We start from the raw sequence: 20167 nt of genomic DNA, 5'->3' as shown, positions 1-20167 counted from the left end.
TGTGCCTCCCATGTCTTGTGTGCCTCACCCCTGGTGTGAGGAGGCCCCGTGCCTCCTTAGCCAACCTGGGAGCTGGGGCGTGCTTGGAATGAGGGTGTTGAAGAGTATGGTGAGCAGGACAGAGGACAGGGGTGATGAGCTAGACAGGACCCTTGTTTACAGTGTCTGCTTGGGAGCTCTGCTCCCCTCTGCTCTCCTCTGTCCTGTATTTGTAGTCTGGACGTCATCACTCACTTCTCTAAGCAAGGGCCGCCGTGGTCCTTGGGCTTGATGTCATGGGAGTCCAGAGAAGACCCACGACATTCCCAGGCCTTAAAACAGTTGGGAAAGGACTTGTGCCCTGGAGCCACCAAGCCTGCCTGGCTCTAAGGAGGCCAGGGCTCCTAGCTCTTCAATGATTAGAGGAACGTGGTGCTGCCTGGTTGGTCAATGACTTCTGCAGTGGTTCAAGGAGTGTGTGGCCTGTACAACAGGCTCAGCCAGAGATGCTCAGTGTTGTGAAGGTCACAGGCAGGCTCCTATCACTCCAGTGCAGGCCAGGCATCCCGCCCACTTGTGGGTGTGGCCTTGTGTGGGTGTGGCCTGAAAGTCTGTTTGGGTGCTTCTATAGTCTTGCCCAGGACACAACCATCTCCTAGGTACCACCAGGGTTTCGGGGAGTATAGGGATTCAAATAGACACCCTGAAAACAGAGCAGGAAGCGTTGGGCTGAGAGGACATTTGCTGAGGTACACAAGGCCATGGAAGAGGAGCTCAAGGGCAAGTACAAACTGGAGTGCAGACAGCATGCGGGGTCAGAGGAAATCAAGGAGATAGGTGTGGGCGGGATGGTACAGTCTCCCTCAGGGGATGTGGGGAGACTAGACAGAGGGGAACTACTGGGGTACTGAGCTGGCAGAAGGCCTAAAGCTGTGAGCTGATGCTGGGATGTTCCCCATGACTACAGCTGAGTGGTAGAGTCACATAGTATTTTAGACAGATTTCCCTGGGTGAGGTGGGGCGCATAAAGGCTGGACTTCGTGAAGCTGAGGAAGGCTCTCACTAGGGATGGGTCTGGAGGATGTGCTTGCCCCGCCCCCTGCCCCCCCAACCCCCGCCCCCCGAGATCCTCTGAGTGAGGTTGTCAGAGCACCATGCATTGCTATTCTTTCCTTGTTTCTCCTTCAGGAGAAAAGAAATGCCCAGGGTGTCCTCGTGGCCTGTGTATTTGTAGAGGTGGTTGATTTGCCAGATGTGGTGGTGCACAGCTTTAATCTCACCACTTGTCCGGGAGGCAGAGGTAGGTTTATAAACTGAGTTCCAGGACAGCCAGGGTTACACAGAGAAACCCAAAACAAAAACAAAAAGAAAACAAAAAAACAAAAAAACAAAAAACCTTCCCTCAACAACACCCCCCAAAAAAAGAAAAAGTGGTTGTGGTTGTAAGCTTGTTACAGTCTCAGATCATTCAGTCAGCAATGCACTCACCACGTGCCAGGGGCTGGGCCGGGCCTTGCTGGTGGTATGGGGGAGGGGCAGAGCAAAGAGCCACTATTCTAAGTAGGTGAAGGACTTTCCCCTTGTCTCCTTGGTGTCACACTCATTAGCCTAGAGGTAGGGTTGTCACCACCCACCAGGGCAGGGAACCTGTTTAGCTGTCCCCTCTCCCGCTACCCAGTGACCTGACTTCCACCCACAGGGAACCTGTTTAGCTGTCCCCTCTCCTGCTACCCAGTGACCTGACTTTCACCCACCCTCCCATCTGTTCCTGGCTCCTCAGTTCTTCCTTCCCACCACACATACCCTCTCTTCCTCGTAGACCTGTCACTATCCCTTTCTGGTCACTTCCCCTCTTTGGGAAGAGAAGCTCTGTTGCCTGCAAGCCCCTGATAGGGTGTGCTTCCTTACTGCACTGGGACTGAGAAAAGAGCTGTCCTTGAGTCTGAGGAACTACAACGTCCTGTCCCCAGGCCACTGTCCTTCAGCCCCACCTGCAGTTTAGGTTGCAGAGTGACAAGGGGGTTGGGGGGCAGGGTGAATGCAAAGCTGGTCGATGACATCTGAAACAGACAGTGCTTGGAGTGCTCTGGGCTTGGCTAGTTCTGTCTGCCTTGATGTGTCATTGTGTGTTATTACCCTCTCGGGACCTCACCTGGATTTTTCATGACCGCGGCCACAGTAGCTTTCTTGTAAGCCATAAAGTGCTTTGCACTCAGTACTTACACAGCAGACAGTCTCGGCCCTTGTGGTAGTTTGAATATGCTCAGCCCAGGAAGTGGCACTATTAGGAGGTGTGGCCTTGTTGGAGGAGGTGTGGCCTTGTTGGGGTGGGTGTGGCCTTATTGGAGGAAGTGTATCATTGTGGGGGTGGGCAATGAGGCCCCCCTCCTAGCTGTCCAATAATGGACTGAACCTCTGAAAACGTAAGCCAGCCCCAATTAAATGTTTTTCTTTATGAGTTGCCTTGGCCGTGGTGTGTCTTCACAGCAATGGAAACCCTAACTGTATCAGCCCCTTCTCCCTTTGCTGCCTGGCCACTTTGCAGCCTCTCTGAGCTAATCGGATATAGGAGAAAATGCTGACTGTGTTTGCCTTTCTGTTATAAGGTCCTGCTCTGCCTTTTAACTCAAAGCAGTGTGTGGAGCTACAGCAACCTTCTTGGGATGATTAGAACAACAAACCCGTGGATGGAAATCTGCCTAGGAGACATGGAAGAGTTTGGGTCCCTGATGTCTGTGGGAGCTCTGCTATGCCTGGTCCGGATGTCACTGAGATGGGGAAAGCCAACCCCAGTATATCTGAGTCCCATTACTGTGCCTAATGGGACAGCAGTGCAGCTGAATGCGTGGCTAACTGTCTTAGTTACTGTTCTGCTGCTGTGAGGAGACAGCATGGCCAAGGCTTACAAAAGAAAGCATCTAGCCGAGGGTTTGTATAGGTTTAGAAGGTTCCGGAGTTTGGGGGGATCACGGCAGGAAGCAGGCAGGTGTGGCACTGGAGCAGAAGCTGAGAGCTTTACTTTCTGACCCTCGAGCAGCAGCTGAAGAGAAGATAGACAAACAGACAGACAGACAGAGACAGAGAGACAGACAGACACATACACACAGAGACAGACACACAGACACACAGAGACAGACAGACAGAGAGAGAGAGAGACAGAGACACACAGAGACAGAGACAGGCAGACAGACAGGCAAAGAGACACACACACAGAAATAGAGAGAGACAGAGATAGATAGATAGACAGAGACAGACAGACAGACAGAGGCAGACAGAGCCTGCCTGAGACAGAGCCCGACTGAGCCTGGGCCTGGCATGAGCTTTTGAAATCTCATAACTCATTCCCAGTGGCACACCTTCTCTAACATGGCTGCACCTCCTGATCTTTCCCAAACAATTCACTAACTGGGGACTAAGAATTCAAGGCTACGTGCCTTTGAGGGCCACTTTCATTGGAATAACCATATTAACTGATATAATTAACTGGCCACTAATTTTAGTAATAAGAACAGCAAGTACTGGCCCTGCACCTTGTAGGCATAATGTTTTGTGTGCTGCGAGCTTACCCTTGTGCTACTCAAATGCTGACTTCTCTGCACCCCCCCCCCATCCTGTTTTAATCTGGACACAGCATTGTAATGCTTATACCAAGAATCTCCTGTCTCAAGTTTGTATAAACAGTTCTTACCTTTTATTCTCTGCCTTGTCAATAAATGCTGATAACCCAGTGGTTGGGCAGAAGAGAGAAGGAGAGGAGAGTCAGATCACAGGCAGGATGGAGGAATTGGAGCAATGAAGAAGGGGTCTGGAGAGCCAGATCGATACACAAGCATCATGGGATGGGGCTGGGAGTTAGTTAGCCAGATTAGCATAGCGGTTTAAGACACATCATTCATTTAACTGCTCAGCTATTGAGGTGCAGTCTTAAATACATCTTGGTTTCTCTGTAGAGTTATTGGGGATTACAAGGTAAATCAGTACAGCCACCAGATTAATTCACAGCTTACCTTTATATTAGGCATAATTCATTTTCAGACTCTAACCAGCACCCATTCCTCCTAGTACTGTGTGTCTTTTTTTTTTTTTTTTTCTGTAACCCTTGAATCCATTTGTGTGACAGTCACTGTGCGGTCCAATTCTCCCCAAGGCCAATACAATCGAGAACCTATGCTCACTCGTCATCATGGTTCCCTGGGGGCCTACAACAGAGCCTGAGAAAGAGAAGTACTCAGAACAAGTCGAGTTAGTTAAATGAGCACTGCTTGATTCTGGAACAGGGAAGCTGTGGAGAGAGCAGAGTGGAGGGCTCTGTTGAGTCAGAGTTCTGTTTTGAGGGGTGCAAGTTTGAGACCATGTTTCTCTCAGTTCTGAAACTCACTCTATAGATCAGACTGGCCTCAAACTCACAACGATCTTTCTGCTTCTGCTTCTCTGATGCTGGGATTAAAGGTGTGCGTCATCATATCCAGCTAAAATTAAAAAAAAAATCTTAAGTTTAAAAAAAAATCATGGTTAGTGTTAATGGCAGGTTTTGTTGGGCACACCCCTTCTGAAATCCAATGCTCTCTAAATCAGCAAAGACACTAGGACTGGGCAACTTGACTCCCCAATTAGCAGCTATTGAATCTTGTTGTCTTGGCTGCCTAGAGCAAACAGCCAGGCCTGACTGCCCTTATGCCAGCACCAGCCTTTTGGAATACTCCACAGACGCCCTGAGACAACTATACAAAAGACAGCAGCTGAGTGCCTTGGCTCCCGAGAGCCAGGGCTGCTCGGAACATTTTGTAGTGGATTTTTTGCTCTAACAAGGCTTGATGTATAAGTCTAGGTAAAAAGATCCCATAGTTGTCCCATTTGTTATCCTTTTTTTTTTTTTTTAAAGATTTATTTATTTATTTTATGTATATGGTTACACTGTAGCTGCACAAATGGTTGTGAGCCTTCATGTGGAATTTTAGGACCTCTGCTCACTCCAGTCAATCCCGCTCACTCCGGTCAAGTCCTCTTGCTCAGGTCCAAAGATTTATTTATTATTATATCTGAGTACACTGTAGCTGTCTTCCGACATACCAGAAGAGGGCATCAGGTCTCATTACAGGTGGTTGTGAGCCACCATGTGGTTGCTGGGATTTGAACTCAGGACCTTCAGAAGAGCAGTCATGTACTTAACCTCTGAGCCATCTCTCCAGGCTCATAACCATTATTTTTAAAAAGTTCTTTGCATACATATACTTTTTCCAATCATGAAAATGAAAACATATTTTTATGTCAATGTAATGGATGTGTTTATTTTTATATAAAGAATTAAATCATGGCTAAATTTTCAATGCTACAAGACACAGAGCATTTTCAACATTTTTCAGAGTCAATTCACATTTGGCTTTTATAACTGTCAATGTGGAGAGCACCGCTTTGCATAAAAATGTAGTATAAAGTGGTGTAAGTGGAGGAAGGGTGGTCAGGGCTGTTTCTCTAAGAGCAGGAGATTTTGTATGTACAGTAAAGATGCTGCAGATCATCATATACAGCAGTTTCGAGTCTGAGCTGAAGTTTTCAGGCAGCACTGAAGTTGTGTGACCTGATAGCATGTGGTGGCATGTGCTGACGTGTGTTGGTATGTCATGTGTTCACACCCAAGGCTGCATCAGAGTCTCACAACACAGGTGAACTATGCCAGAGACACATTTGAATTTGAATTAAGTTTTGATTATTGCCCAATCAGAAACCTTTTACCATTGCCAATTTTTTGGTGACTTCTCTATTCAGTTATAGGATTCTTTATGAAGTCACTACCTAAGTTTAAGATTTGCTTTGGACTGGAGAGATGACTCAGTGGTTAAGAGCACTGGCTGCTCTTCCAGAAGCCATGAGTTCAATTCCCAGCACTCACATGGGAGTCCACAACCATCTGTTACTCCAGTCTCAGGGGATCCCCTTCCCTCTGCTGATTTCCAAGGGCATCAGGCACACACGTACACAGGCACATATGCAGATAGAACACTCATACATATAAGATAAAAATTTTCAATGTAAAAAAAAATTAAACACACACTTTAGGACTGGGAATGCAGCTCATTTGGCAGAGTGTAGACCCAGCATGCATGGACCCCTGGGTTTCATTCCCAGCACTGAATGAAACTGGGCACGGTCGTGCATATCTGTAATCCCAGCACTTGGCAGGTAGAGACGTGAGGATTAGAAGTACAAGGTCATCCTTAGCCAAATAACAAGCTCGAGTCAAGTTTGGGCTACATGAGACTCTGTAGGAGGAGGAGGTAGGAAAAGGAGGAGGAGGAGGAAATAGAGATGGTAAAGGAAGAGGAGGAGAGAGGAAAAGGAGGAGGGAAGAAGAGGAGGAAGAGGAAAAGAGAAGGAGGAAGAGGAAGAAGAGGAGGAAGAAGAGATGGTGGAAGAAGAGGAGGAGGAAGTGGTGGTAGTGGTGTGCTAGATAACCCTGCAACCCCTTCTATCTTGGCCAGAGGAGATGCACTTCCCCTGGTGGAGGGACTGCATAAGAGGCCAGGTCATGACTGTACAAAATCACAGACTTTAAAGCCTGTGATTGGCCTAAACAAGTCCTGTGATTGGTTCAGAGTGATTGGCTCACTGGCTTACCTGGTGAGGAGCTGCTTTCCTGGTCTTGTAACACTGGAGCAGTAAACTCTGGAATTGCCTGCTTTCAGTATTACAGGCCTGCTGGTGACATGAAGGCAGAGGCTGCAGAGGCTGCAGAAGGCTGCAGACATCATCGTTATAATAGCAGCAGTGTCCCAGCAGCTTGATAGCGGAAGCAGTGACTGTCTGCTGAAGAAAGCCAAGGCAGCAGCTTCATAGATAGAGACATCCTGGTGACCTTGGAAGCCATCCTGACACCTCTTGCCTAACTTCCAATCCCTGGTGTTGGGGTTCCAGTGACACTGCTTGGGGCTGGCATCTGGTTACTGAGCCCAAGATCCTGGCTTCTCAGCACAATGCCGCCAATGGCTGTACAAATGCTGAAATAACAGGAGGACATGGTACAGGCACTTGTCAGCTGAAGTTGTAACTGTGGAGGACTCAGGGTCACCCACTAGCTGCACCCACAGACCTGAACCTGCCTGACTGTGCTGGTAGGCACTGGGAACCACACCCTGATCCAGCAATCCAGGTTGAGAAGTTGTTACCCTGGCTGCTGGGAAGGGCCAAAGGGCCTGATTCAGAAGCCTGCATAGCAAGTCTAACACTAGAGGGCGCTCTTTGCCGTTGCTCATGCCTGTCTTTGCAAGACGGATGGGAAGCCGCCTGGGAGCAGCATCTGTAGACCACAATTTCTATCCAGGTGGAGCAAAAGAAATCCCGACAGTTGAGCGGTGACAGGGAGAGACTTGGGCTGAGACAGTCAGGTGGGGAGCAGAGGAAGGGATTGTGCCCATTGCTTGTGGTACTGGGTCACTACAATTGTCAAAGCAATTTGTTTCCTGCATTAGAGAATGAACCTACTTGCCTCTGGCATAACAGGCAAATAGTGCTGTACTACTGAGACACATACTGAGCTATATTTTTTACTTTTATTTTTTTCATTTGAGACTCCAAGTTGTACAGACTGGACATGAACTCATTCTATCCAAAGCAATATTATTGATTAAATGAAAGCTACCCATGTACTTTCACCTAGAAAATTCTGTAATCTGTATTACAGAATGAAATGTAAGTACGAAAGAGTGGAGGTGCCAAAGACAAGGGTGCACAGAGGTACAAACACAAGGATGGACAGATTCAGGTACACACACAGGCATGGCAGGATGCAAGTACACACACACACACGCACGCACACACACACACACACACACGAGAGAGAGAGAGAGAGGGAGAGAGAGAGAGAGAGAGAGATGGACAGATGTAAGTATACACACAGGCATGAAGGATGCAGGTACACAGGCATGAAGGATGCAGGTACACAGGCATGAAGGATGCAGGTACACAGGCATGAAGGATGCAGGTACACAGGCATGAAGGATGTAGGTACACACACAGTTATGGACAGATGTGGATGGCCCCGGTGATGCCTGTATTTGGATGTTAATTCTGATTTCCCAGGAGGGGTTGTCTGGAACAAGAAATGAGTCACATACTCAGGTGACTTCTTGTGAACCTTCTCCTAATGAATAAAGGAGCCAATCACTGGGCGAGTAGACGGGACAGAAGAAGAGAAGAAGCAGGAGAGAGTTAGGGTCTTTTTGGACCAGGATAGCCAGAGGGAAAGATGTAGCTCCTGGTGTCTCCTGGCTTATATGGTGAATCTGCCGGGATTTGCCACTGGAAGATTTAAATTTAATATGGCTTAAAAGGTTAGGATTCTAGTTGTTGCACCCAGCGATTGAGTTACCATTGTTTCTGAACTAACTTTGTGTGGAGTTTTCCTTCACGCAGCAGTTCGACTGGGTTCAAGAGAGAAAGGTATGTTGGCACAGTGCAGGGTTGCCAGATGTGCACCACAAAGGCCGTGGGGGTTTTGAAGTATGGGCTGTCGTGGTAGCAACTGCCAGTGGGTATTTAGCAAGCTGGGTGGAGAGATTGTGGAGCTCTGAGTCAGATAGTCTCCACGAGATAAGAACTCGATGGTGAGACTGCCGGGATTGAGAGTAGCTGGGTGTAGTGAGGGAACTTGCCGTTCATAGTTAATATTTCCACAACATAGAGATGTAGGTATACACACAGGCATGGCAGGATGCAGGCATACACACACACACACACACACACACACACACACACACACACACACAGAGGCATGGCAGGATGCAGGCACACACACATAGAGGCATGGAAGGATGCAGGTATACACACATAGGCATGGAAGGATGCAGGTACACACACAGGCATGGCAGGATGCAGGGACACACACACACACACACACACACACACACACACACACACACACACACACAGAGGCATGGAAGGATGCAGGCAGGTTGGAAATATCAAAGATACTGTTGGGTAGCAATGCTTGTAACAAAGCTGGAAGCAAATTTCAAGCCAATCTATCTGTGAAGGAATGGGTACAGTTAAATAAATGTTACTACTCCTTAGCAAAGAATGATGAACTAGCTTTAGATCTGAGGGGTTCTCAGCCTGTTTTGAGAAGAAGTTTGCATTTTTAAAATGGTCCTGTGGTACTTAGGGTTTCTACTGTGATAAAGCACCATGACCAAAGCAACTTGGGGAGAGAGGGGTTGGTTTTGATATACACATACACGTTATGGTAACAATCCAGTTGGTCCATCACTGTGGGAAACCTGGAGGCAGGAAGTGATACAGAGCCCATAAAGCTGTGCTACTTACTGGCTTGCACCTCATGGCTTGCACCCCATGGCTTGTACCTCATGGCTTACACCTTGTCTTAGTTAGGGTTTTACTGCTGTGAACAGACACCATGACCAAGGCAAGTTTTATAAAAAACAACATTTAATTGGGCTGGCTTACAGGTTCAGAGGTTCAGTCCATTATCATCAAGGTGGGAACATGGCAGCATCTAGGCAGGCATGGTGCAGGAGGAACTGAGAGTTCTATGACTTCATCCAAAGGCTGCTAGTGGAAGACTGACTTCCAGGAAACTAGGGTGAGTATCTTATGCCCACACCCACAGTGACACACCCATTCCAACCAGGTCACACCTATTCCAACAAGGCCACACCTTCAGATGGTGCCACTCTCTGGTCCAAGGATATACAAACCATCACACACATCATGGCTTGTACCTCGTGGCTTGTATCTTATGGCTTAGACCTCATGGCTTGCTCAGCTTGCTCTCCTATAGCACTCAGGACCCTCAGCCCAATCTTATGGAGGTATTTTGTTTTGTTTTGTTTTGTTTGTTTGTGGGTTTTTTGTTTTGTTTTGTTTTGTTTTTTTTTTGCTTTTTTGTTTTTTGGTTTTTTTTGGTTTTTCAAGACAGGGTTTCTCTGTATAGTCCTGGCTGTCCTGGAACTCACTCTGTAGACCAGGCTGGCCTCGAACTCAGAAATCCGCCTGCCTCTGCCTCCCGAATGCTGGGATTAAAGGCGTGCGCCACCACTGCCCAACATGGAGGTATTTTCTTAACTGAAGTTCTTCCTCTGGGATGACCAGCCAACACAGGTCCTTTTAAGATTTATTTTATTTCGTTTTTAAGTGTATGTGGGTGTCATCAAAGGCCAGAGGGAAGTATCAGATCTCCTGAAGTTGAAGTTACAGGTAGTTGTGAATTGTTCAGTGTGGGGACTGCAAACCAAACTTGGGTCCTCTGCTAGAGCAGTGTGTGCTCTGGAATGCTGAGCCATGTTGCCAGCCCCAAAGACCTTCCTTTTATCTCCATTCAGAGATGAGCAAGTGTCTGGAGGCCCAAGATTACACCGCTGAAGGGCCAGGGAACTGACCCAGGGCCCATCACTGAAGTCCAGGCTGTACCGATTCATCTGCTCCCGACCAGGATACGTTCCAAAGTTAGACAAACTCAGCTTCAAATTCTAGCTCTCATTCGATCTATGACTTGTCTGCTGTCTTAGTCAGGGTTTCTATTTCTGCACAAACATCATGACCAAGAAGCAAGTTGGGAAGGAAGGGGTTTATTCAGCTTACATCTCCATGGTGCTGTTCATCACCAAAGGATGGAACTCAGGCAGGTCAGGAAGCAGGAGCTGATGCAGAGGCCATGGAGGGATGTTTCTTACTGGCTTGCTCAGTTTGCTTTCTTATAGAACCCAGGACAACTAGCCCAGGGATGGTATCACCCAAAATGGGCCCTCCCACCCTTGATCACTAATTGAGAAAATGCCTTACAGTTGGATCTCATGGAGGCCTTTCCTCAAGGGAGGCTCCTTTCTCTGTGATAACTCCAGCTTGTGTCAAGTTGACACACAAAACCAGCCAGTACATCTGTCTAAGCCAGTGGTTCTCAACCTTCCTAACGCTGTGACCCTTTAATACAGTTCCTCATGTTGTGGTGACCCCCCAACCATAAAATTATTTCGTTCCTACTTCATAAGTGTAATTCTGCTACTATTATGAATTGTAATGTAAAAGTCTGAAATGTAGGATATCGGACGTGCGACCCTACAGGTTGAAAACAACTGATCTAAACCATCCTACCCGCAGCCTGCTCCAATTCAGACTCTGGACCAAAGAAGCTCCAGCTAACAGTTTCTGTCAGCTGGGGGCCATTTAAGGATTGATTCAGACGACAACAACAACAACAACAACAACAAAAGGCCAGTTGGTGGTGGCCCATGCCTTTAATCCCAGCAGAGGCAGGAGGATCTTTGTGAGTTCGAAGCTAGTCTGGTCTATAGAGCAAGTTCCAGGACAGCCAGGGTCACACAGAGAAATCTGATTGGTTTCTCCACCATCGAAGTGAACCAACTGAAGCCTGGTCAGAAGTATAAAGGCAGGTTTCCTGAGAGGCAGCTCTCGGGCAAGTTCAGTGTTCTCCAAGGCGGAGATCAGGAAAGTCATGCACCCTGGGTAAGGTTTCATGGGTTTGGGACACAGCACAGGGTGATGGCATATGAACCAGGAGCTGGGATTATGCCTATCTACATTTAAAAAGCTGAGCCACTGAGGCAGGCACTTGTGGGTGGGTAGCTGGAAACTTAGAGACAGGGAGAGATGGCATGTCAGCCCAGAGTTTTCTTCTTGTGAGCAGAGTTGGGGACAGAAGAGCAAATGGGGTTTCTTAGCTTGAGCAGGGGATGAGCGGGGGTGAGCAGGGGTGAGCAGGGATGAGCAGGGGTGAGCAGGGGGTGAGCAGGGGATGAGCAGGGGATGAGCAGGGGTGAGCAGGGATGAGCAGGGGTGAGCAGGGGTGAGCAGGGATGAGCAGGGGTGAGCAGGGATGAGCAGGGGTGAGCAGGGGTGAGCAGGGATGAGCAGTAGTGAGCAGGGGATGAGCGGGGGTGAGCAGGGGTGAGCAGTGGTGAGCAGGGGTGAGCAGGGGGTGAGCAGGGGTGAGCAGGGATGAGCAGGGGTGAGCAGTGGTGAGCAGGGGTGAGCAGGGGTGAGCAGGGGTGAGCAGTGGTGAGCAGGGGTGAGCAGGGGTGAGCAGGGGTGAGCAGGGGTGAGCAGGGGTTCCAACTGAACTAAATCCTGTCTCGATGACAAAACAAAGCAAAACCCCAAGAAACAAAAGAATGGTTTCAGAAGAAAGCTCAAGGACTGTTTTATTTGAGTTTAAAAGAAAAACCTTAGGGCAGGCAAGCTGTAAACCTTGCCATCTCCCCAGAGGGAGGATCAGACCTCTAATACCATTGCAACACTGTTTCCCAGAGCAGCTTGTAAGCGCTTGTAAACACTGACACATAAGGCATCCATCTTTATTCTTGCAGTGAGTTACAGGGGACATGGCAGAGAAGCCTGGATTTGTTTTCTGCTCTCTCTCTCTCTCTCTCTCTCTCTCTCTCTCTCTCTCTCTCTCTCTCTCTCTCTCTCTCTCTCTCTCTCTCTCTCTCTCTCTCTCTCTCTCTCTCTCTCTCTCTCTCTCTCTCTCTCTGTGTGTGTGTGTGTGTGTAAGGGTATTTGAAACAGGGTTTCATGTTGCCCAGACTAGTTAGGTCCCAACCTCTGACATGACTGGAGTTATAGTTTCTTGAAATAGCGCCACCATCTGGGGGCTAACGGTACAATACACAAGCACCCGCTCTGTCTCTAAAGCCCATCCTCCACGCCCCAGCTTAGACCACACTGTTGTTCTGAGCTAAGATGATGCAGGGGGTTATGATGTGCCAACACCAGTCCTGAGGATTCATAGGTTCCTACTCATCTGACCTTAATAGTCGCTCCTTGAAAGCAGTTGCTTTTGGTCCACATTTTACAGCCAGCCATGTGGAAGATCAGGTCTTGCTTGGGCTCCAGGAGCCTAGAGAAATTCTTCAGGCCCTTTTAACTTCAGTTTGCTAATCTGAAAAGTGGATGGGGGAGGGGAGTGCTCACCTGACTCTACCGAACTGGATTGCTGGTGTATCCCTGAAGTGTTTTCAAGTGGACTGAGCTGCCGCTGTCTGCTAACCTGTGAACTGAACTGCCGATTTCCAGACAACTCCGACTGGAGTTACTCCAAAGAACCTTCCTAAACAGTTCCACTTCCCCCGTATTCTTTCTTTCCCACTCCCTCGGGTGGGTGGTGGGCTAAAGGGAGGTTAAGAATCATTGTTAAAAATAGGGATATAAAAAATTAAAGTCCAGGGGAGCTTTGCAACAGGCAAGAGCGGTCAGGGAGTTCAGGGCACAGGGTCTGTCTTGAGTAGGGTAGCGAGGGTTGGTTCTGCCCCACCTTCAATCACAAGTGGGTGTGGGATGATTCAGTGACGTCTTTCTCTAGCCTCCTGTGGTGGAGTCATCCAAGAAACTGAGTCACAGCACAATGAAAGTCACAGGCACCACCCTGAGAGCCGCCCCCCCCCCCACCCAGTTCTGCTGTCTGTCTGTCCGCCTGTCTGTCAAGGGAACCCTGAGCCGTGACCCTGGACTGTGGTAGCCACCTTGACGCTGGATGAGTTACATCACCTCCGCACACGAGAAGGAAGAGGACAGGCCTGTGGGAACTGGGGACGTCAAGCCAAAGCATGGTTGACTTGGATGGAGAAAAGTCTGTCTGCTGACAGCTCTGCACAGCTGTCACTAAGTGTGTGTGTTTGTGTGTGGTGTGTGTGTCATTTGTACTTGTTACTGTGGGAGTGTGCATATGGATGCACATACCTGTGCACATGTATACGTGTGCAGGAGTGTGAGAAGCAGGGGTCTACCCCAGGTGTCTCTCTTTGATCTCTCTCTACTTTTATTTGTTTTTAACTTATCTTTATTCTTTTGTACGTATGAGTGTCTTGCTTGCAGGCATGTCTGTGTGCTAACTGACTACCCGGTGCCCTCCGAGGCCAGAAGCGAGTGCCAGCATCAGAATCCCTGGGATTACAGGAGCTGTGTCAAACACTGCAGGGAGACTTGTATGCGAGGTCCAGCTCTAATTCTCTCGTGTCTCCTGATTTTTCACCAAATGTGAGAAAGTCAGTCTGCTCCAAATGTTTGATCATAATTTTAAAGTAATAACTAGTTAAAAAAAAAGATTGACAAAGAATGAGGGAAAAACTCCGGTCGGTCCTGTTTGCTCCAGTCAACTCTGCTCACTCAGTCCCTGCTGGCTGCGGCCCAAAGATTTATTTATTATACATAAATACAGTTGCACCAGAAGAGGGTGTCAGATCACATTAGGGGTGGTTGTGAGCCATCATGTGGTTGCTGAGATTTGAACTCAAGACCTTCGGAAGAGCAGTCAGTGCTCTTACCCACTGAGCCATCTTGCCAGCCCAAAATAAGTACAATCTTTTAAAAACCCAAACAATATTTTGTTTAAAAATTGTTCACAGTTGCCAGGTGTGGTGGCTCATGCCTTTAATCCCAGCACTCGGGAGGCGGAGGCAGGGGCAGGCGGATTTCTGAGTTTGAGGCCAGCCTGGTCTACAGAGTGAGTTCCAGGACAGCCAGGGCTACACAGAGAAACCCTGTCTTGAAAAATCCCCCCACCAAAAAAAAATTGTTCACAGTTACTAATCAGCAGGAAAGTGTGAGTTGAAACCACAGTGAGAAATCAACTCACACTTATTAGAGGGGCTGTTATTAAAACTTCAAAAAAAAATCAAGTACATCTGAGGACGGGCATGTGGGAGGGGGCTCTGACATGAGGTATCACTGGAGATATAATAGTATGTATGACAAGTAACATGGAAGTTCTCAAAAACGTTACAAACAGAAGTACAGACACATGTCTGGCTTTATCCAAAGGAAATGACGTCAACATGCCGAGGGGCAGAAATGACGTCAATGTGCTGAGGGGCGGCTGCTCTCCTGTGCTCATCATTGCATTCTTCACAAAGACCAAGACACGGGGGTGGGGGGTGGGGGTGGGGACACTGGAGAGATGGCTCAGCGGTTAAGAGCATTGACTGCTCTTCCGAAGGTCTTGAATTCAAATCCCAGCAACCACATGGTGGCTCACAACCATCCGTAATGAGATCTGGCGCCCTCTTCTGGAGTATCTGAAGACAGCTACAGCGTACTTACATACAATAAATAAATAAATCTTAAAAAAAAAAAACCAACAACCAAGACACGAGAATGATCCTACCAACGAATGGGTGGTGTGTGCATGTTAGAGGGTGGGGTGGAATGCCGTGCTCATCTGCAGCAAAGATCGCAGCTCTCTTGTGTGCAGCATGCAGGAACCTGGAGGATGTTACGTGAGGTGAAATAAGCCAGCAAAACTCCGCAGGGCATCTCTTGTGTGTAGAAACCAAAAGCTCAAATCAGAGATACAGGGTCACATGGCTAGGGGCTGAGAGGCAGGGGGTGTGAGGTGGACATGGGGGCAGAGGCTGGGGAAAGGGCGCAGACTTGGGTTTTGTGAGGTGAGGAAGCTCTGGAGACCTATTGTACTGTACGGGTAGACAGTAATAGTGCTGATTGTGTGTTGTTGAGAATAGTCTTAAATATTCATACCAACCTCCCTGCCCTGTTTCCTCTAGTTTCCAAACTTTCACTGTGGAATGATCTGGGAAGTTCACAAGACTCACAAGAATGTTACAAGGCTCAAGTGCCCCTTCTTGGGTTTATGTAAGCAGTAAATAACTGTTGGAGAGAGTAGCCGCCTCAGTGGAAATGCAGCTTTTGTGATTCATCATCGCACCATAGCAGGGGTCCCCAGTGAAGCAGCTGTCCCAGTCACTTATGTGCCTGTAAGTAACCCCCACCCCCATGTCTGGAAAGAGGCCCAATAGACTCATCAAGTCACCAAGTATCTTAGTTAGGATTCTCATTTACTGTGAAGAGACACCACGACCAAAGCAACTCTTATAAAGGAAACCATTTAGTAGCGGCTGGCTTACAGTTTCAGAGGTTTAGTTCATTATTATCACGGCAGGAAGCATGGCAATGTGCAGGCAGACATGGTGCTGGAGAAGGAGCTGTGAGTTCTACATCTTGATCTGCAGGCAGCAGCAGCAGCAGGAGACTGTGTGCCGCACTGGGCATAGCTTGAGCATAGAAGACCTCAAAGCCCACCCCCACAATGACACACTTCCTCCAACAAAACCACGCCTATCCCAACAAGGCCACAGCTTTTAACAATGCCACTCCCTATGGTCCAAGCCTTCAAACACATGAGTCTATGTGGGCCTTTCCTATTCAAACCACCATATGCCAAGCTAGACTCGGGCAGAATCATTTGGTGTCATCAGTGTACTTTCTGGAGTGGATAGATGGTGTTCACGTCCACCCAGAAGACATGCAACGCAGGCAGATAGACAGACAGACAGACAGACAGACAGGCATGCATGCATGCAGGCATGAACGCACACAGGAAAAAAAAAGCCAGGCAGTTGTGGTGCATAAATTTAATCCCAGCACTCGAGAGGCAGAGGGAGATATATCTATGAGTTTGAGGTCAGCCTGGTCTACAGAGTGAGTTCCAGGACAGCCAGGGAAACCCTGTCTTGAAAAAAACCAACACCTGCCCCCAAAACAAAAACAAAAGAAACCTACTCACCAAGAGTATACACGTTGTGTGGGGCTACATTCATGGTCTGCTTATCCTCATGTGGTCCACAGGCTCTCGCTGGGACGCGCCGGGCAGATCCTCTTTCTCAGCAGAGCCAGTATTTAAAAGGCAGAATCTGGATAAGGGAGCTCCTATGAAGGGAGGGGTCTGTTCTAACTGTGCCCCTGGGTCTGGCTCCCTTAGTGTCCACTGCCTTAGATCCTGCAGGGTCTTCGTACTGTAAATTATATATAATTTGCAGGTCTAGAGTTTGGCAACTTTCCTCTGCTGGGATTCATGTGTTCCCTGCCCCTGGGGAACCGCCTGCAGGAGAGGAGGGGCGGTGGGGTGGAGCAGGGAGGGAAGGGCTGTCATTTTCAGCTCTTTACAAGGTCGCAGCATGGCTCTTAGGGAGTCAGAAACAGCTCATCCGCCCAGGGGAGAAGAAGATTAATCGTGCTGACAGGGAGGCGTGATGTGATCAGTGGGCCAGAGGTTCACGAGACCTGTAAATCTTCCCAAATGACCCATTATATGGCTTGTGGTGCTGCCAACCAAGTTAACTCTGATTTCAAATGAGTCCAAGGGCCTGATATGACAATTTGTAAATCATCATCAGCAAAAAAAAAAAAAAAAAAAAAAAAAAATCATCAGCAACAACAACAACATCAAACACCTCCCCCCCAAAAAAAAACAAAAAAGAAAAAAACAAAACAACAACAAAAAGTAATTGCTTTTTACCTTTCTGCATGTCTGTATGATCTGTGTGTGGTGTATACATATATATATGTCTATGTGTGGGAGCAGAACCATGCGTTCACATAGAAGTCAGACATCAGGTGTCTTCCCCTACAGCTCTCCACGGTACTTTTTGAACCAGGGTCCCTTACTGAGCCTGGAGCTCAGCAATTCAGCAAAGCTAGTCTGCCAGGGAGCCTCAGGGGCCTTCTTCTGGGTATTGAGGGTCCAGACCCGGGTCGCTACACTTCTGTGACAATACTTCACTGGCAGCCATTTTCCTAGTACCACTCACTGAATATATAATCTGTGCCCCATTGAATATATAATTGTACCATCATGAGATAAAAGACAGAATAGTCTAGTATCCTAAAAGGCTCCCTGGTGTCCCCTCTTAGTCAATAGGACCTTACCCAGCAGTAACGACCCTTCTGACTTCCACTAGGATAGAGCTGTCTTGGTTTTGAATTTCTTATTAAAATATACATCCCATGCTGGCCATGGTGGCAACAAAACCTTAGCTACTCTGGAAGCTAAGACAGGAAGACCAAGCACTCAAGGCCAGTCTGGCCAATTTAGTAAGACCTTGGCATTCTGGCTGTTCTGGAATTTCCTGTGTAGCCCATGCTGGCCTCAACTCACAGAGATCTGCCTTCCTCTACTCCCTGAGTGCTGGCATTAAAGGCATGTGCCCCTGTGCCAGGCTCAAAATAAAACATTTTAAATGAAGTACTGTTAATGTAAGCCAGTTGTGGAGGGCTTACCTACCATGTGAAAAAGAGAAAGAATCATAAAGTATCATTCAAAGTATGTATGGATAGCAGATAGTAGTAAGTAGTAGTAGTAGTAATAGTAATAGTAGTAGTAATAGTAATAGTAGTAATAGCAGCAGCAGCAGTAGTAATAGTAATAGTAGTAGTAGCAGCAGCAGTAGTAGTAGTAGTAACAGTAGTAGTAGTAGTAATAGTAGTAGCAGCAGCAGCAGTAGTAACAGTAGTAGTAGTAATAGTAGCAATAGTAGCAGTAGCAGTAGTAGTAACAATAGTAGTAGTAATAGTAGCAGTAGCAGTAGTAGTAGTAATAGTAGCAGTAGCAGTAGTAGTAGTAATAGTAGCAATAGTAGCAGTAGCAGTAGTAATAGTAATAGTAGTAGTAATAGTAGCAGGAGTAGTAATAGTAGTAGTAGTAATAGTATTAATAGTAATAGTAGTAGTAGTAGCAGCAGCAGTAATAGTAATAGTAGTAGTAGTAGGAGTAATAGTAGTAGCAGTAGTAGTAATCGTAGTAGTAGTAATAGTAGCAGTAGTAGTAGTAATAGTAGTAGTAGTAGTAGTAGTAATAGTAGCAGTAGTAATAGTAGTAATAGTAGTAATAGTAGTAGAAGAGGAAGAGGAAGAGGAAGAGGAAGAGGAAGAGGAAGAGGAAGAAGAAGAAGAAGAAGAAGAAGAAGAAGAAGAAGAAGAAGAAGAAGAAGAAGAAGAAGAAGAAGAAGAAGAAGAAGTATTGAGCCTGGCTTCTTAGACCTCTACTGACTTATTTATACAACAGACAACACAGTAAAGGGGGAATCAGAAGAGAGAGAGACCTTATTTCACCTTCTGTGTCCCCCCCACCCCCACTCCCAGTCAGAGTCTAGGAGGTCCTGGCCAGGAGGAAGTAGGCTTGATTGGTGTGTAAACTAGACACAAGAGTCATACAGAAGCCAAACAAGGGGAGTGGGGCTCGTTGGTGTGTGACCATGGTAAAGCTGCTTTGGATCCCGGGTATATAGGGGACAGGGGAGGGTTCAGCTTTTCATGATGAACCTAGAGGAGAAGAATGCTGACTCTTCATGCTCCTCTCTCCTCTGAGCAGAGAGTTGGGGTGTGGGGCACAGGAAAGCTGGGTCTGTGAGGCCTTTCCCAGCATCAGCTGGAGGGCCTGGGGTCTAACACCAGCTGGTTTATATCTGTCAGACTCAAAGTTCCTTTTTTTTGGAGACAGGGGTCTCACAATGTAGTCCAGGTTAGCCTCAACTTTGCAGCCCTGTGTCCTTTGCCTTCTGGGTGCTGGGCTCTAGGTGTGTGCCTTCAGACCCCGCTTAGAGATTCCTGGTATGTCCAATGTCCAAACCTGCTAACTCTCCAGACACAGATCCTGCCGGTAAGTTGCGATGTTGTTGGAACACTGTTCCAGTTTGCGTTCTGTTGCTATGATAAAGCATTCTGACTAAAAGCAACCTGGGGAGCTAAGGATTTCATCTTACACTTCCAGGTCACAGGTCACAGTCCATCACTGAGGGACGTGGGGGAGAGAACTCAAGGCCCACTCTTGAGGCAGAGACCATGGATTACTGACTAACTCCCTCTGATTCCTGCTCAGCCAGCTTCCTTCCTTCCTTCCTTCCTTCCTTCCTTCCTTCCTTCCTTCCTTCCTTCCTTCCTTCCTTTCTTCCTCTCTCTCTCTCTCTCTCTCTCTCTCTCTCTCTCTCTCTCTTTCTTTCTTTCTTCTTTTCTTTCTAGGTTTTTTGAGTCAGCCAGCTTTCTTATACACCCCAGGACCATACCTGGGGATGTTATACCTACAGTGGGCTGGGCACTACTATTATTAATTAGCAGTGAAGAAAAGGCCCCACAGAGATACCTGCCCACAAGCCAATCTGATGAACACTGCATTCCAGTTGAGACTCATTCCCTTGCATAACTATGGTCTGTGGCAAGTTGACAGCTGAAGCTAACCAAAGAGCTGTGTCTTTCTCCTAGGGATTGAGCTCAATTAGAAGAACCTGATGGATACGCTCATCTGTATTTCTCAGGTCTTTTGTGGCATTTCAGAGCAGTGGGTATTTTGTCCCTAAAATCTTTACTTTTTAAAAAATGAGTGGTAGCAAAGATTGAACCTAGGACCTTGTGTATGTTGGGCCAGTGCTGTACCACT

General features: G+C 47.6%; 1 long non-coding RNA gene across 4 annotated transcripts; it reads right to left on the bottom strand.

Moving 5' to 3' along the window:
• Positions 1-3690: 3690 nt before the first annotated feature.
• On the bottom strand, positions 3691-16821 carry Gm46724. 4 transcript variants are annotated; one of them, XR_003955118.1, is made up of 3 exons: positions 16523-16821; positions 6595-6974; positions 3691-4190 (listed from the first exon to the last, which is right to left on the bottom strand). It is a non-coding gene; the product is annotated as a predicted gene, 46724 (long non-coding RNA). The 4 variants fall into 4 exon arrangements; XR_001784449.2 differs by lacking the exon at positions 3691-4190 and adding an exon at positions 4416-4448 and having other exon boundaries at positions 16523-16820; XR_003955119.1 differs by lacking the exons at positions 3691-4190; positions 16523-16821 and adding exons at positions 4416-4448; positions 9439-9469 and having other exon boundaries at positions 6595-6783.
• Between the last annotated feature and the right edge of the window lie 3346 nt (positions 16822-20167).

The sequence above is a fragment of the Mus musculus genome, chromosome 4 (assembly GCF_000001635.26).
Source record: "Mus musculus strain C57BL/6J chromosome 4, GRCm38.p6 C57BL/6J".
Lineage (NCBI taxonomy): Eukaryota > Metazoa > Chordata > Mammalia > Rodentia > Muridae > Mus > Mus musculus.
Note: the sequence above shows the minus strand (reverse complement) of the source record. Positions and strands in the feature narration are given on the sequence as shown.